This window comes from Pleurodeles waltl, chromosome 10 (genome assembly GCF_031143425.1).
Source record: "Pleurodeles waltl isolate 20211129_DDA chromosome 10, aPleWal1.hap1.20221129, whole genome shotgun sequence".
Lineage (NCBI taxonomy): Eukaryota > Metazoa > Chordata > Amphibia > Caudata > Salamandridae > Pleurodeles > Pleurodeles waltl.
Genome location: NC_090449.1, coordinates 1,083,773,365 through 1,083,791,783, shown reverse-complemented (window position 1 = coordinate 1,083,791,783; position 18,419 = coordinate 1,083,773,365).

Below are 18,419 nucleotides of genomic sequence, written 5' to 3'. Positions count from 1 at the left end.
AACAATAGACCCAAACTGGGCTAACATCACAGAGGAATTTTCTCAGTTGAGAAACGCAGATTGTTACCCAGGCGCAGGAATGTGTTTGCTCAATAAAAAACATAAAGGTGTTTACACAGAACCTGTGGGAAAATATATGTAAGCAGTTTCCACCTCAACCGGCAGGTTGCCCACATGCTGACCATTGGAATAACCAAGTTAATTAGGTAATAAATAACCATGCTATGTATATCATACAGAAATAAATGAAGTAGTTTAACATGAAATATTCAATCCCTCCAGTAGGTGGCGCCCGAGCCTGTGAAATGCTGTCTATGGAACTAGCATAGTCCTCGATGAAAATGCCAAATTAGGGCTTTGGTATCTGTTTGTATATTTGAATTATGTGACTTTTGTGCAATTTAACGAACTCCAGTAACAAAGGAATGAACAAAAACGATTCTTATATAAATTTACAGTTTTAAAATTTGATTTCCTATTAGGTCATAAGATTAATTGGCACCATCAGCACATAATTGTATCATAAAGTGCATCTTTTCACAGCGCCCCTGGCTGGCTTTAATGGCGCACCTGGAAGCCGCGGCGCACAGTTTGGGAACCTCTGTACTAGGGAATTATAAGGGTGTTCCAGAAAGCCAATGTAAATTGGTAAAATTGGTCACTAGCCTGTTAGTGACAATTTGTACAGAGAGAGCATAACCACTGAGGTTCTGGTTAGCAGAGCCTCAGTGAGACAGTTAGGCACCACACAGGGAACACATACATATAGGCCACAACCTTATGAGCACTGGGGTCCTGACTAGCAGGGTCCCAGTGACACATAACAAACATACTGAAAACATAGGGTTTTCACTATGAGCACTGGGCCCTGGCTGGCAGGATCCCAGTGAGACAGTGAAAACACCCTGACATACACTCACAAACAGGCCTAAAGTGGGGGTAACAAGGCTAGAAAGAGGCTACTTTCTCACAACCAGTGAGAGAAATTCTCTCACAATTTGAGTACCAGGGTGTAATTGAACCCTACGTATCACCAATGAATACACCTCTGTTCCCAGTAGCTAAACATGACCATTCAGATAGAATTGTGTTAGATTGCAGACACCTAAACAGTTACATATGCACATCTGGAATACAGAAACAGCATGGTCCCATTTTACGAAAAATGATGCACAACTGCGCTAGCACAGTTGTGCATCAAACATTTTAATGCAAGCTACCGTCATTCCCTAGCACCACCGTGCGCCATATTTAACAAATGATGCACTATGGCGCTAAGGAATGGTTAGTGTCATCGAAACTTATGCTAGCCAGTGATGGATGGCATTAGAAAATATGGCACTAGTGGGACAAAAATAACGCTAGAATGATTAGCTGCAAAATATCTGCCGCTAGTCAGCCTAGTGTCATTTTTCAGACTCACAAGCAGCCAAAAAATGATGCCTGTCTAAGAATAGACAGGAGACGGTACCACAACCACAATGTCCAACACAGGGGACCAGTGTCCCCAGGACAACCCCAACAGAACCAGTGCCAGCCAGTGGGCCCCATTTAAGAGGCCCCCAATGGCACACAATAGACAAGCATGTTTACTTACGGAGGATGGACTCCTCCACTTTTAGTGTCCCTGTGGTGTAGGTGGTGATGATGCTGGGGGTTGGACTGGGGCTCTATGGCCCTCATTCTGAACTTGGTGGCAATCACCACCGACCAACGTGCTGACGGTGAACAAAAGACCGCCAGTGGCCGTGTACAGCACACCGCCAAATAATGATGCCAAATACACAATCCTCCAAAAAAATCACAACCACCACTCACCGCCAGGCTCAACGACAGCGGAAATACAGGACACAGCATCCCACCATCCCTACACACACCGCACCCATCAAATAATGATGCACAAATCACAGTGGCGGTCAGTGAATGGAGAACAACCATTGGCGGTACCTACCGCCGCGCTCAGCAATGGGAACCGCCAACAACAAAGGCACATATTGGCCCATTTGAAAGGAAACACACCTGACACACATCCACGCCACTATAAGACACACACATACACACCCCACAATCCTCTGCAAAGCCAATAGCATGACACAGATTGACACGCCAGAACGCAGACACAGAACAAACCATCACACAAGTCACACACACACAATAGCACCACTCAAACACAAACAGTGCACACCCACCATCACAAACCACACTCACAACCACACAACAGCACCGTCACCAACTCACCTACAATACATCACCCACAACACACTCCATGGCACCCCCTAAGCACCCACGCTTCACCGACAGGGAGCTAAGTACCATGGTGGACGAGATACTCAGGGTTGAGCTACAACTTTTCGGGGCACTGGTGCAGCATTCACCCAGGGCAGCAAGATGGAGCTATGGCAGAGGATTGTCTACAAGATAAACGCAGTGGGAACCCATCCAAGCACAAGGGATGACATGAGGAAGAGATGGAACGACCTGCGAAGGAATGTGCGCTCCATGGCATCACAACACAAAGAAGACTGGCGGTGGTCCCCCACCTCCTCCCTCCGAATATACTGACTGGGAGGAGAAGGTCTTTGTTGTCCTGCACCCAGAGGGCCTCACTGGACTCCCTAGAGGACTGGACTCGGGTAAGTCACCACACCTGTAATGCATGTATTACCCCATTCCTCTCACTACCACCATGCCCCATCCCCTACCCAGCCCACAACACCCACACACCCTATCCATCCTTCCTGCATGCCCACAACCCCCCCTACAAATCAGCCCCCTGTGCACAGTCGCCAACCCGTACATCTCATGTCAGGAGCACTACAACATCTCAAATGCACCACCACCCCCTCACCAAATGCATCAAAAAAAAAAAACACCAAGGGACCCTGCATGCCATCACATGGCAAACCAACCACCAATGACTGCTGAGCAGTGCTGCAAGGGACAAGAAAGTGCAGGACACCTACATCTCCATCTTATTACAAACAGGTACCACCACCCATGCCACCCTGATGGAGACGTCAAGGAGTGCCAGTCCTCCACCTGAAGATGAAGGTCCCACTCAGGAGATTGCAGAGGGATGTCCTGGCACAGAGGAAATCCCTGGCCCATCCCACAATCCTGGACAGCCACCTTCCAGAAGCCCCACCCAGGACACCACTGACACCCCTACCACTCTGGCCCAACGCCCCCACACCAGTGTCACCCGGCCACAGACTGGCTGCCCACATGTACAGAGACCGAGTCTCCACAAACCAACAGGCAGGAAGATGAAGGGCCCAGTGCAAGTGAGACTTGCAGACCTGTGCAGGGGACACAGGCACTGGGGGCCAGGGCCAGTGGGAGAGGAGCAGTGGCCCAGGGGGGTGGCCCAAGAAGGGATGCTGCTGCCCAGCAGGTCATTGTTGAGGTCCTGGGAGCACACCACCATACCCAGGACAGGAAGGGCCATATCCTTGCCAAGTTGGAGGACAATCAGAGGCTGCAGGTAGCACACCACCAGGAGGCCATGGAGCAATGTAACCATGGCCTCCATTGCTCCACTGAAGCAACCTTGTTGACATGCCACTGCCATTTCACCATCTTCAAATGGCCCCATGGACTATGCCCCTGTGCTACCAACAGCTGTGGAAATGTGCCTGTGTTAATTGTCCACCATATGTCCACTCCCTTCCACTGTCCCATCACTCATGTATGTACAGTATATAAGCAAATAAATACACTTGTACACACAAAATATCTGTCCTAATTTACTATTAGCAAACAAATGTTAATGTGTATGTTTTAGCCAGTTACCATTGTCATGCCACTCACATTGCAGGAGGAGGTCTAACAGACTGTAGTGATTGAGTATATCACACTGTACATTCCATTGCTGTAACACACATCTGTTTCCACATCCACAACTCTGCTACATCACTGGTAAGGGACACTACAGTGCTTAGCACATCAGGCACCCTGAAGCAATGCAGGGAACCCATTTGCAGAATGGGAAATGTACCTCAGAGTCAATGGAAGTATAGCCTGATTAGCTGTGTCCTGGAGATTATATCTTCCCTCTCTTCTTCCTCATCAGTCACATCCATCCTCTGATGTGGCAGGGGTGGTTGGACAGCATCCTTCTCTTCCAGAAGAGGGATGGCTTTCCTCACAGCCACATTGTGTAGCATGCAGCAGGCCACCACTATCTGACACACCTTGTCAGGGCCATAGCACAGGGATCCTCCAGAGAGATGCAGGCAACTAAATCTTGCCTTCAGGAGTCCTATGGTCTGCTCTATCACCCTCCTAGTGCAAACATGTGCTTCATTATAATGGATTTTGCCATCAGTCATGGGATTTCTCACAGGTGTCAGGAGCCATTGCATGTTTGGGTAGCCAGAATCCCCTGGAAAAAAGGATGAAAGAGGGTTAATGCACGCACTTACTACTTGCATGCAGCCTGCTAGTCAGCCATGTCACTAGTACAGTGTCATGCACACTCACCAATGATCCAAGCTCTGTCCTCCTATAGTTGTCCCATCATGTGTGGCACACTGCTGTTTCTCAGGACAAAGGAATCATGGACTGATCCTGGGAACCTTGCATTGACATGAGAAATGTACTGATCAGCAGAACACACCAATTGGACATTCATGGAGTGAAAGTTCTTATGATTTCTGAACACCTGTTAATTTACTCTTGGGGGTATGAGGGCTATGTGGGTACCATCAATGGCACCTATCACATGGGGGAAATTTGCAAATGCATAGAATCCTGATTTGATGGTGGTGAGATCAGCCCTGTGGGGGAACTGGACATAAGTCTGCAGGTGTTGCACAAATGAGTTCAGGAATTTGGACAGGATGTGGCTGAACATTGGCTGAGATACACCGGCTGCCATGGCCACTGTAACTTTGAATGATCTTGTGGAAAGAAAATGTAGCACAGATAGTACCTGCACAGTTGTAGGGATGGCATAGGGAATCCTATTCGCTGGCATCAGAACAGGCTCCATTAGTGCACAGAGCTTCAGGATTGTGGCTCAATTCAGGCGGTAATTAATGATGATGTGACATTCCTCCATGGTGGCCAGATCAACCAGGGGTCTGTAAACAGATGGGGCCCTCCCTCGCCACATGGGTCTGTACCTATGGAGGAGGAAGAGAGACACAATGAGTTGGGAAATACACTTCCGTTCCAAGGTCACATTGATCATGTTGTACATGCCACAAAATTGTCCCTCACACAGACCCAAACACCGTGGCATTCCTGTCAGGGCAATATGTGGTGAGGTGGGTATGTAATGTTGCAGCACAGTGTAGGCACACATCCCACCATGATACTATGATGATGACCAGTGTACATAACAGTGCTTGACGAAGGGGAGCTGGAGTGGAGCCATGGACTGGGACCCCAGGCGGACTATGAAGGCGTGGTGGATGCAAAATGGCATAGTGTAATGTAGGAAGTGAATTCATTCCGCTGGCGTTAGTCGTCATAGCGGTAGCCGGTGTTCACCGCCGTGCACCTCTTCATTGGATATCATTGGCGTCTATGGGGAAGCAGGGCCCATCACAATCACCGCCGGCGGTCATGTTGCACACCACCGCGGCTAAATACAGCCATTTTGCTTTGCCCTTGCCACTTGACTCCTGTACCTCGAGAAGGACTGTACTCCACTGCGTGTGCTGGTGTGTTCTGGCTCTGGTCCTTAAGATGGCACGTGCTACAAGGGAACGGGCCCCAGCCTTCACCTCGGAGGAGTTGGACAAGCTGGTGGACGGGGTCCTACCCCTGTATGCTAAACTGTATGGGCGACCAGAGGCTCAGGTAAGTTGCTATTTGACATCCATGAATGTGTGTGAATGTGGCGGATGTCTGTAGGCGTTTCTGTGGCCTGTATGGATGCACAGCCGTAATGTGTCTGGCAGTTGTTGTCTTGGCTATTGTCTATGTGGCCATCTCAGGTCGAACTGTCATGGCATTAGTGAATGGCTCACCCACACGGACGTCTGTTTCTTTCCTTTGTGTGTCCCATGCAGGTCAGCATCCATCAGAAGACAGGATTGTGGCAAGCCAGTGCCAAGGAAGTGTGGACCCTGGGGGTCTACAACCGGCAGAGCACCCACTGCAGGAAGATGTGGGATGACCTGCGGCACTGGACCAGGAAGACTGGAGAGGCTCACCTGGGGATACCTCCCAACATGGGTGAGGTGCCCGTCGGACCCTGACCCCCTAATGGCCCGCATACTGTTGGTGGCCCAGCCCAAATTGGAAGGGCGCTTGAAGGCAGCATAGCAGCCACAAGGGATGAGTACCAACACTATTGTGATGCTACTATGCTGTTAGGTGCCAGGGGCTGCATGCAGTGTAGTGCCAGGATCTTAGGTAGGTGTGCCCCTGCAGTCCTGCCCCCCTCTACATCCGTGGAATGGCGTCCTTAGGTATATATGGCTGGGTATGTAGGCCTGTGAAGGGTCCCCTGTTTGGCCTATTGGTTCAGCTGTAGACTAATGGATTTGCAGATTTTCTGTCTTGCTATCGCCTTGCATTGTATCCCATTGCAAAGTGCATCAGGGTAGAGGGCTAACCAGAACCTCGTGTTGGCTGCTGTTGGACCTTTGAAAATCAGAATTTCAATGGACTTGAACTTTGACATTAAATCAGAATTTTTACCGATGTTGGATTGCTATCATTATTCACATCCCGGTCTAAAGTATAGATGATACTTATTAACTCTCATGACGTACGGTGGTTTGATTAATATTCATGAGTGCCCTGACGCTTATCAAAATTGACTTCTAGTTTCCAAGGAAACATTGAAGGAAAGAGGAGGATCCTTCCGCCAGGAGCACCTTGCTTTTGAAGAACTCATCAATGTTTACTGGATGACTAACTGTTTGAGCGCTGCTTCCTATACTTTCTTCCCCATTTCAAAGTGTGTTTAACTTATAAGTCACCTATATGTCTAACCTTCACCTGGTGAAGGTTGGGTGCAAAGTTACTTAGTGTGTGGGCACCCTGGCACTAGCCAAGGTGTCCCCACATCGTTCAGGGCAAATTCCCCGGACTTTGTGAGTGCGGGGACACCATTACGCGTGTGCACTATACATAGGTCACTACCTATGTACAGCGTCACAATGGTAACTCCAAACATGGCCATGTAACATGTCTAAGATCATGGAATTGTCACCCCAATGCCATTCTGGCATTGGGGAGACAATTCCATGATCCCCTGGGTCTCTAGCACAGAACCCGGGTACTGCCAATCTGCCTTTCCGGGGTCTCCACTGCAGCTGCTGCTGCTACCAACCCCTCAGACAGGTTTCTGCCCTCCTGGGGTCCAGGCAGCCCTGGCCCAGGAAGGCAGAACAAAGGATTTCCTCTGAGAGAGGATGTAACACCCTCTCCCTTTGGAAATAGGTGTGAAGGCTGGGAAGGATTAGCCTCCCCCAGCCTCAAGAAATGCTTTGATGGGCACAGATGCTGCCCATCTCTGCATAAGCCAGTCTACACCGGTTTAGGGATCCCCCAGCCCTGCTCTGGCGCAAAACTGGACAAAGGAAAGGGGCGTGACCACTCCCCTGACCTGCACCTCCCAGGGGAGGTGCCCAAAGCTCCTCCAGTGTGCCCCAGACCTCTGCCATCTTGGAAACAGAGGTGTTGCTGGCACACTGGACTGCTCTGAGTGGCCAGTGCCATCAGGTGACGTCAGAGACTCCTTCTGATAGGCTCTTACCTTTCTTACTAGACTATCCTCCTTCCTGGGTAGCCAAATCTCCTTTTCTGGCTATTTAGGGTCTCTGCTTTCGGGAATTCTTCAGATACCGAATGCAAGTGCTCACCAGAGTTCCTCTGCATCTCCCTCTTCACCTTCTGCCAAAGAATCGACCGCTGACTGCTCAGGACGCATGCAAAACCGCAACAAAGTAGCAAAGACGACTACTGCAACCATGTATCGCTTCATCCTGCCGGCTTTCTCGAATGTTTCCTGGTGGTGCATGCTCTGTGGGTAGCCAGCACCAGGAGCTCTGAAGAAATCTCCAGTGGGTCGACGGAATCTTCCCCCTGCAACCGTAGGCAACAAAAGACTGCATCACCGGCCCTCTGGGTCCCCTCTCAGCACAACAAGCGTGGTCCCTGGAACTCAGCAACTCTGTCCAAGTGACTCCCACAGTCCAGTGACTCTTCAGTCCAAGTTTGGTGGAGGTAAGTCCTTGCCTTCCCACGCTAGACTGCATTGCTGGGTACCACGTGATTTGCAGCTGCTCCGGCTCCTGTGTACTCTTCCAGGATTTCCTTCGTGCACAGCCAAGCCTGGGTCCCTGACACTCTAACCTGCAGTGCACAACCTTCTGAGTTGTCCTCCGGCATTGTGGGACTCCCTTTTTTGACTTCGGGTGGACTCCGGTTCACTCCTCTTCTAAGTGCCTGTTCCGGTACTTCTGCGGATGCTGCCTGCTTCTGTGAGGGCTCCCTGACTTGCTGGGTGACCCTCTGTCTCTTCATCCAAGTGGCGACATCCTGGTCCCTCCTGGGCCACAGCAGCATCCAAAAACCCTAACCGCGACCCTTGCAGCTAGCAAGGCTTGTTTGCAGTCTTTCTGCGTGGGAACACCTCTGCAAGCTTCTTCACGACGTGGGACATCCATCCTCTAAAGGGGAAGTTCCTAGTCCTCTTCGTTCTTGCAAAACTCCAAGCTTCTTCCATCCAGTGGCATCTTCCTTGCACCCTCAGCTGGCATTTCCTGGGCTCCTGCTCACTCGCGACACTGTCATGACTCTTGGACTTGGTCCCCTTGTCTTACAGGCAGTCAGGTCCGGAAATCCACTGTTGTTGCATTGCTGGTGTTCTTTTTCCTTGCAGAATCCCCCTATCACGACTTCTGTGCTCTCTGGGGGTTGTAGGTGCACTTGACACCTACCTTACAGGGTCTTGGGGTGGGCTATTTTTCTAACCCTCACTGTTTTCTTACAGTCCCAGCGACTCTCTACAAGCTCACATAGGTTTGGGGTCCATTCATGGTTCGCATTCCACTTTTGGAGTATATGGTTTGTGTTGCCCCTATACCTATGTGCTCCTATTGCAATCTATTGTAACTTTACACTGCTTGCATTACTTCCTTTTGCTATTACTGCATATTTTTGGTATTGTGTACATATATCTTGTGTATATTTGGCATCCTCATACTGAGGGTACTCACTGAGATACTTTTGGCATATTGTCATTGTAGGAGGCTGGACTGGCTTGTAGTGAGTACCAAGGGGTACTTGCACCTTGCACCAGGCCCAGTTATCCCTTATTAGTGTATAGGGTGTCTAGCAGCTTAGGCTGATAGATAATGGTAGCTTAGCAAAGCAGCTCAGGCTGAACTAGGAGACGTGTGAAGCTACTACAGTACCACTTAGTGTCATATGCACAATATCATAAGAAAACACAATACACAGTTATACTAAAAATAAAGGTACTTTATTTTTATGACAATATGCCAACGTATCTTAGAGTGTACCCTCAGTGAGAGGATAGGAAATATACACAAGATATATACACAATAGCAAAAATATGCAGTATAGTCTTAGAAAACAGTGCAAACAATGTATAGTTACAATAGGATGCAATGGGGAAACATAGGGATAGGGGCAACACAAACCATATACTCCAGAAGTGGAATGCAAACCACGAATGGACCCCAAACCTATGTGACCTTGTAGAGGGTCGCTGGGACTATTGGAAAATAGTGAGAGTTAGAAAAATAACCCTCCCCAAGACCCTGAAAAGTGAGTGCAAAGTGCACTAAAGTTCCCCTAAGGACAAAATAGTCGTGTTAGAGGAAAAATGCAAGGAAAACACAAATCAACAATGCAACAACGATGGATTCCTGACTGAGGGTACCTGTGGAACAAGGGGACCAAGTCCAAAAGTCACAAGCAACTCGGAGATGGGCAGATGCCCAAGAAATGCCAGCGGTTGGTGCAAAGAAGCTCTTACTAGGCTGAAGAACTGTGAATACTGCAGGAACGACAAGGGCTAGAGACTTCCCCTTTGGAGGATGGATCCCCCACGCCTTGGAGAGTCGTGCAGAAGTGTTTTCCTGCCTGATGGACGCCAACAAGCCTTGCTACACGCAAATCGTGCGTTTGGCGTTTTTGGACGCTGCTGGGGCCCAGGAGGGACCAGGAGGTCGCAAATTGGACCTGCAGAGAGAGGGGACGTCGAGCAAGACAAGGAGCCCTCACTGAAGCAGATAGCACCCGGAGAAGTGCCAGAAACAGGCACTACGAGGATGCGTGAAACGGTGCTCGCCGAAGTTGCACAAAGGAGTCCCACGTCGCCGGAGACCAACTTAGAAAGTCGTGCAATGCAGGTTAGAGTGCCGTGGACCCAGGCTTGGCTGTGCACGAAGGATTTCCGCCGGAAGTGCACAGGGGCCGGAGAAGCTTGCAAAGTCGCGGTTCCCAGCAATGCAGCCCAGCGAGGTGAGGCAAGGACTTACCTCCACCAAACTCGGGCTGAGGAGTCACTGGACTGTGGGGGTCACTTGGACGGTGTCGCTGGATTCGAGGGACCTCGCTCGTCGTGCTGAGAGGAGACCCAAGGGACCGGAGATGCAGCTTTTTGGTGCCTGCGGTTGCAGGGGGACGATTCCGTCGACCCACGGGAGATTTCTTCGGAGCTTCTGGTGCAGAGAGGAGGCAGGCTACCCCCACAGCATGCACAAGCAGGAAAACAGTCGAGAAGGCGGCAGGATCAGCGTTACAGAGTTGCAGTAGTCGTCTTTGCTACTATGTTGCAGGTTTGCAGGCTTCCAGCGCGGTCAGCGGTCGATTCCTTATCAGAAGGTGAAGAGGGAGATGCAGAGGAACTCGGCTGAGCTCATGCATTCGTTATCTAAAGTTTCCCCAGAGACAGAGACCCTAAATAGCCAGAAAAGAGGGTTTGGCTACCTAGGAGAGAGGAAAGGCTACTAACACCTGAAGGAGCCTATCAGCAGGAGTCTCTGACGTCACCTGGTGGCACTGGCCACTCAGAGCAGTCCAGTGTGCCAGCAGCACCTCTGTTTCCAAGATGGCAGAGGTCTGGAGCACACTGGAGGAGCTCTGGACACCTCCCAGGGGAGGTGCAGGTCAGGGGAGTGGTCACTCCCCTTTCCTTTGTCCAGTTTCGCGCCAGAGCAGGGGCTAAGGGGTCCCTGAACCGGTGTAGACTGGCTTATGCAGAATTGGGCACATTTGTGCCCAACAAAGCATTTCCAGAGGCTGGGGGAGGCTACTCCTCCCCTGCCTTCACACCATTTTCCAAAGGGAGAGGGTGTCACACCCTCTCTCAGAGGAAGTTCTTTGTTCTGCCATCCTGGGCCAGGCCTGGCTGGACCCCAGGAGGGCAGCTGCCTGTCTGAGGGGTTGGCAGCAGCAGCAGCTGCAGAGAAACCCCAGGAAGGGCAGTCTGGCAGTACCAGGGTCTGTGCTACAGACCACTGGGATCATGGAATTGTACCAACAATGCCAGGATGGCATAGAGGGGGCAATTCCATGATCATAGACATGTTACATGGCCATATTCGGAGTTACCATGGTGAAGCTACATATAGGTAGTGACCTATATGTAGTGCACGCGTGTAATGGTGTCCCCGCACTCACAAAGTTCAGTGATTTGGCTCTGAACAATGTGGGGGCACCTTGGCTAGTGCCAGGGTGCCCTCACACTAAGTAACTTTGCACCTAACCTTTACCAGGTAAAGGTTAGACATATAGGTGACTTATAAGTTACTTAAGTGCAGTGTAAAATGGCTGTGAAATAACGTGGACGTTATTTCACTCAGGCTGCAGTGGCAGGCCTGTGTAAGAATTGTCAGAGCTCCCTATGGGTGGCAAAAGAAATGCTGCAGCCCACAGGGATCTCCTGGAACCCCAATACCCTGGGTACCTCAGTACCATATACTAGGGAATTATAAGGGTGTTCCAGTAAGCCAATGTAAATTGGTAAAAATGGTCACTAGCCTGTCAGTGACAATTTGGAAAGAAATGAGAGAGCATAACCACTGAGGTTCTGGTTAGCAGAGCCTCAGTGAGACAGTTAGGCACCACACAGGGAACATATACATGCACACCTATGAGCACTGGGGCCCTGTGTGACAGGGTCCCCGTGACACATACATATAGGCCACAAACCTATGAGCACTGGGGTCCTGACCAGCAGGATCCCAGTGACACATAACAAACATACTGAAACCATAGTGTTTTCACTATGAGCACTGAGGCCTGGCTATCAGGATCCCAGTGAGACAGTGAAAACAGTGACAAACACCATGACATACACTCACAAACAGGCCAAAAGTGGGGGTAACAAGGCTAGAAAGAGGCTACCTTCTCACACAACCCCCCCCAAACGAAGGACAATAAGGCTAACCTTGGCCAGTTGAGACTTTATTGTCTAAGTGGTGATAAGTAGAGAGTAGCTCTGCAATAGACTGGTTACTCCCTTTATCATCCACTATATGGTTACTTCCCTGTGGGGATGTAAACCACCCTGTTTGAAGTTTTTTAGCTAAGCAACAATGTGAAGATGTATTTTCAGAGTTTCTATCAGTAAGTTTTAGTTTAGAGCAGTGGGAATTGTCCACTGAACCTATTTGTAGTGATGGAAATGCCAGACAGGGATGCTGTCTCAGAAAAGCCATAGCTGGGCAAAAACTTTGTCCATATGGCTGGAAGAGAGAACAGGGATGCTGTTTCTCTTGGGTTGGAGCAGGGCAGGGATGCTGTCCTATCAGCTCCACACTAGGGCAGGGATGCTGTCCTGAGTGTTGTGAGGCAGTGCAGAGTTTCTGCACTAAAGTTTCTCTGGGAGGGTTGGAGGGATGCTCCATGTTAACTAAAATGGTGCTCTTTTTCTCACCAATGTTAGTTATCCCATAGAGAGGTACTTCCACCTCAGGGAGTCCAGCTTTGCCAGCTGATGATTCCCTTGGAACAGGTGCCACCCCAGGAGAGGTTTCTCCCACCACAGGAATAGTATCCTGAATGGTAGGGTGGTTAGGGGATACTGTGATACCCTTTTTACCTGTTGATGGAGAGGGATCCTGAGTTTTCAGGCCTTCTCTCCTTTGCTTTTTCATTTCACTTGAAATGAGAGGGAACAATTCCTCAGGGATGCCCAGCATGGCTGCATGGGCATAAAACTCTACATCAGCCCAACCTGAGGCCTCTAGGTCATTACCTAAGAGACAGTCTACAGGTAAGCTAGGTGATACCACCACCTGCTTAGGGCCAGTAACTCCACCCCAACTAAACTGAATTATAGCTAAGGGAAGAAACTTAGTGGAGTTATGGACATCAATAATCTTATACTGTTGTCCAATGATGTGTTGTTCAGGAGGCACTAGGTTTTCAGTCACCAAAGTGAAACTGGCACCTGTGTCCCTGTAGGCCAAGGCCTCAACACCATTTATTGAAACTGTCTGCCTGTACTTATCCATTGTAAGGGGACAAGCAGCCAGTGTGGCAAGGCCAATGCCACTAGGTGTGACAGAAACTGTCTTGGGACTGATGACATCAGTTTTCACTATGGACCCATAAGTGAACCCAACTACACCCTTTGCTTGACTGTTGCCAGCAGTCCCACCACTAGTACCACTACTGCTAGGGGCACTAGAGCTTGATGTATTAGTGGTGGTAGGCTCAGGGGGTTTACCTGGACAGGACTTATCCCCTGGCCTATGGCCTCTGTTTTTACACACAAAGCACCAAGGCTTTTTAATGTGTGCAGGTTGGGAAGAAGAGGAAGAATTTGTTTTATCCCCACCCTCTGAAGAGTGTTTAAGATTTGAAGTGGGATCTTTGGTTTTACCCTTATCCCCATGCTCATCTTGAGATTTTTCACCATCTTTCTTCTTATTGCCATCTTTGTCACCCCCTGTATGAACTTTTCTGTTCACCCTTGTTCTGACCCATTTGTCTGCCTTCTTTCCCAATTCTTGGGGAGAGGTCAGATCAGAGTCTACCAGGTACTGGTGCAACAACTCAGACACACAATTATTAAGTATATGCTCTCTCAGGATTGTGTTATACAGGCTTTCATAATCAGTAACTTTACTGCCATGTAACCACCCCTCCAAGGCCTTCACTGAATGGTCAATGAAATCAACCCAGTCTTGTGAAGACTCCTTTTTGGTCTCTCTGAACTTTATCCTGTACTGTTCAGTGGTTAAGCCATAACCATCCAGGAGTGCATTCTTAAGAACTGTAAAATTATTGGCATCATTTTCTTTCACAGTAAGGAGCCTATCCCTACCTTTTCCACTAAATGATAGCCATAGGATAGCAGCCCACTGCCTTTGAGGGACATCCTGTACAGCACAGGCCCTCTCAAGTGCAGCAAACCACTTGTTAATGTCATCCCCCTCCTTATAAGGGGGAACTATCTTGTGCAGATTCCTGGAATCATGCTCTTTTGCAGGATGACTATGGGGAATACTGCTGCTGCCACCATGGGTATCTAAACCCAACTTCTGTCTTTCCCTCTCTATTTCTAAAGACTGTCTATCCAAATCCAGCTGTTGCTTCTTGAGCTTCAGTCTGGTTTGTTCCACTCTCAATCTATTGAGCTCCCTTTCTAACAATCTGTCATCAGGGTGGGTGGGAGGGACATTTCTAGATACAGAGGTATGATGGGAATGAACAGAAGGAGACCTGTCCCTTACCAAGGGCACCCTAACAGCTTGGCTACCAGCATAATGTGAGAGCACATCATCAGTATGATGTGATTCAACCTCTGTACCAACTATGCTAGACTGTCTAGTAATGGGCAGGCTGAGAAGTTTCTTTCCTGAACCTTTTCCTGGGGGAGTCCCTGGATCAGATTGAGAACCATTAGCTACTTTTTCTACAGATTGGGCACTTATGGCCTTATCCTGTACTCTAAGCATATTAATTAACAGTTCTAAGGAAGGATTCTTCCCTACACTCAAACCTCTCTCTATGCAGAGACTCCTTGCTCCTTTCCAGCTAAGGTGATCATATGCAAGTTTGGACAGTTCAACTTTTTGGCCTGTGCCAGACATTTTTTAGAGAGAGTTAAAGTGATAGCAAAAGAGAAAAACGTTTTCAGAACTTTTTGGAAAGACAGAAAAAAAACTTTTTAAACTTTTAAGAACTTTTTGAAAGTTTAGAAGTACTTTTCAGCACTTAGAAAAGAGTGAAAAGAGGAAATGCAAAACTTTTTGGCTATGTGTATATACACTGACCTTGTTTTGTATATTTTTCTCTTATGAAAAGTACAATGACAAGAGTGGTAAGTAGTCTCAAGCACTTATCCCACCACTGCACAACCAATGTAGGAGGCTGGACTGGCTTGTAGTGAGTACCAAGGGGTACTTGCACCTTGCACCAGGCCCAGTTATCCCTTATTAGTGTATAGGGTGTCTAGCAGCTTAGGCTGATAGATAATGGTAGCTTAGCAAAGCAGCTCAGGCTGAACTAGGAGACGTGTGAAGCTACTACAGTACCACTTAGTGTCATATGCACAATATCATAAGAAAACACAATACACAGTTATACTAAAAATAAAGGTACTTTATTTTTATGACAATATGCCAACGTATCTTAGAGTGTACCCTCAGTGAGAGGATAGGAAATATACACAAGATATATACACAATAGCAAAAATATGCAGTATAGTCTTAGAAAACAGTGCAAACAATGTATAGTTACAATAGGATGCAATGGGGAAACATAGGGATAGGGGCAACACAAACCATATACTCCAGAAGTGGAATGCGAACCACGAATGGACCCCAAACCTATGTGACCTTGTAGAGGGTCGCTGGGACTATTGGAAAATAGTGAGAGTTAGAAAAATAACCCTCCCCAAGACCCTGAAAAGTGAGTGCAAAGTGCACTAAAGTTCCCCTAAGGACAAAATAGTCGTGTTAGAGGAAAAATGCAAGGAAAACACAAATCAACAATGCAACAACGATGGATTCCTGACTGAGGGTACCTGTGGAACAAGGGGACCAAGTCCAAAAGTCACAAGCAACTCGGAGATGGGCAGATGCCCAAGAAATGCCAGCGGTTGGTGCAAAGAAGCTCTTACTAGGCTGAAGAACTGTGAATACTGCAGGAACGACAAGGGCTAGAGACTTCCCCTTTGGAGGATGGATCCCCCACGCCTTGGAGAGTCGTGCAGAAGTGTTTTCCCGCCTGATGGACGCCAACAAGCCTTGCTACACGCAAATCGTGCGTTTGGCGTTTTTGGACGCTGCTGGGGCCCAGGAGGGACCAGGAGGTCGCAAATTGGACCTGCAGAGAGAGGGGACGTCGAGCAAGACAAGGAGCCCTCACTGAAGCAGGTAGCACCCGGAGAAGTGCCAGAAACAGGCACTACGAGGATGCGTGAAACGGTGCTCGCCGAAGTTGCACAAAGGAGTCCCACGTCGCCGGAGACCAACTTAGAAAGTCGTGCAATGCAGGTTAGAGTGCCGTGGACCCAGGCTTGGCTGTGCACGAAGGATTTCCGCCGGAAGTGCACAGGGGCCGGAGAAGCTTGCAAAGTCGCGGTTCCCAGCAATGCAGCCCAGCGAGGTGAGGCAAGGACTTACCTCCACCAAACTCGGGCTGAGGAGTCACTGGACTGTGGGGGTCACTTGGACGGTGTCGCTGGATTCGAGGGACCTCGCTCGTCGTGCTGAGAGGAGACCCAAGGGACCGGAGATGCAGCTTTTTGGTGCCTGCGGTTGCAGGGGGACGATTCCGTCGACCCACGGGAGATTTCTTCGGAGCTTCTGGTGCAGAGAGGAGGCAGGCTACCCCCACAGCATGCACAAGCAGGAAAACAGTCGAGAAGGCGGCAGGATCAGCGTTACAGAGTTGCAGTAGTCGTCTTTGCTACTATGTTGCAGGTTTGCAGGCTTCCAGCGCGGTCAGCGGTCGATTCCTTATCAGAAGGTGAAGAGGGAGATGCAGAGGAACTCGGCTGAGCTCATGCATTCGTTATCTAAAGTTTCCCCAGAGACAGAGACCCTAAATAGCCAGAAAAGAGGGTTTGGCTACCTAGGAGAGAGGAAAGGCTACTAACACCTGAAGGAGCCTATCAGCAGGAGTCTCTGACGTCACCTGGTGGCACTGGCCACTCAGAGCAGTCCAGTGTGCCAGCAGCACCTCTGTTTCCAAGATGGCAGAGGTCTGGAGCACACTGGAGGAGCTCTGGACACCTCCCAGGGGAGGTGCAGGTCAGGGGAGTGGTCACTCCCCTTTCCTTTGTCCAGTTTCGCGCCAGAGCAGGGGCTAAGGGGTCCCTGAACCGGTGTAGACTGGCTTATGCAGAATTGGGCACATTTGTGCCCAACAAAGCATTTCCAGAGGCTGGGGGAGGCTACTCCTCCCCTGCCTTCACACCATTTTCCAAAGGGAGAGGGTGTCACACCCTCTCTCAGAGGAAGTTCTTTGTTCTGCCATCCTGGGCCAGGCCTGGCTGGACCCCAGGAGGGCAGCTGCCTGTCTGAGGGGTTGGCAGCAGCAGCAGCTGCAGAGAAACCCCAGGAAGGGCAGTCTGGCAGTACCAGGGTCTGTGCTACAGACCACTGGGATCATGGAATTGTACCAACAATGCCAGGATGGCATAGAGGGGGCAATTCCATGATCATAGACATGTTACATGGCCATATTCGGAGTTACCATGGTGAAGCTACATATAGGTAGTGACCTATATGTAGTGCACGCGTGTAATGGTGTCCCCGCACTCACAAAGTTCAGTGATTTGGCTCTGAACAATGTGGGGGCACCTTGGCTAGTGCCAGGGTGCCCTCACACTAAGTAACTTTGCACCTAACCTTTACCAGGTAAAGGTTAGACATATAGGTGACTTATAAGTTACTTAAGTGCAGTGTAAAATGGCTGTGAAATAACGTGGACGTTATTTCACTCAGGCTGCAGTGGCAGGCCTGTGTAAGAATTGTCAGAGCTCCCTATGGGTGGCAAAAGAAATGCTGCAGCCCATAGGGATCTCGTGGAACCCCAATACCCTGGGTACCTCAGTACCATATACTAGGGAATTATAAGGGTGTTCCAGTAAGCCAATGTAAATTGGTAAAAATGGTCACTAGCCTGTCAGTGACAATTTGGAAAGAAATGAGAGAGCATAACCACTGAGGTTCTGGTTAGCAGAGCCTCAGTGAGACAGTTAGGCACCACACAGGGAACATATACATGCACACCTATGAGCACTGGGGCCCTGTGTGACAGGGTCCCCGTGACACATACATATAGGCCACAAACCTATGAGCACTGGGGTCCTGACCAGCAGGATCCCAGTGACACATAACAAACATACTGAAACCATAGTGTTTTCACTATGAGCACTGAGGCCTGGCTATCAGGATCCCAGTGAGACAGTGAAAACAGTGACAAACACCATGACATACACTCACAAACAGGCCAAAAGTGGG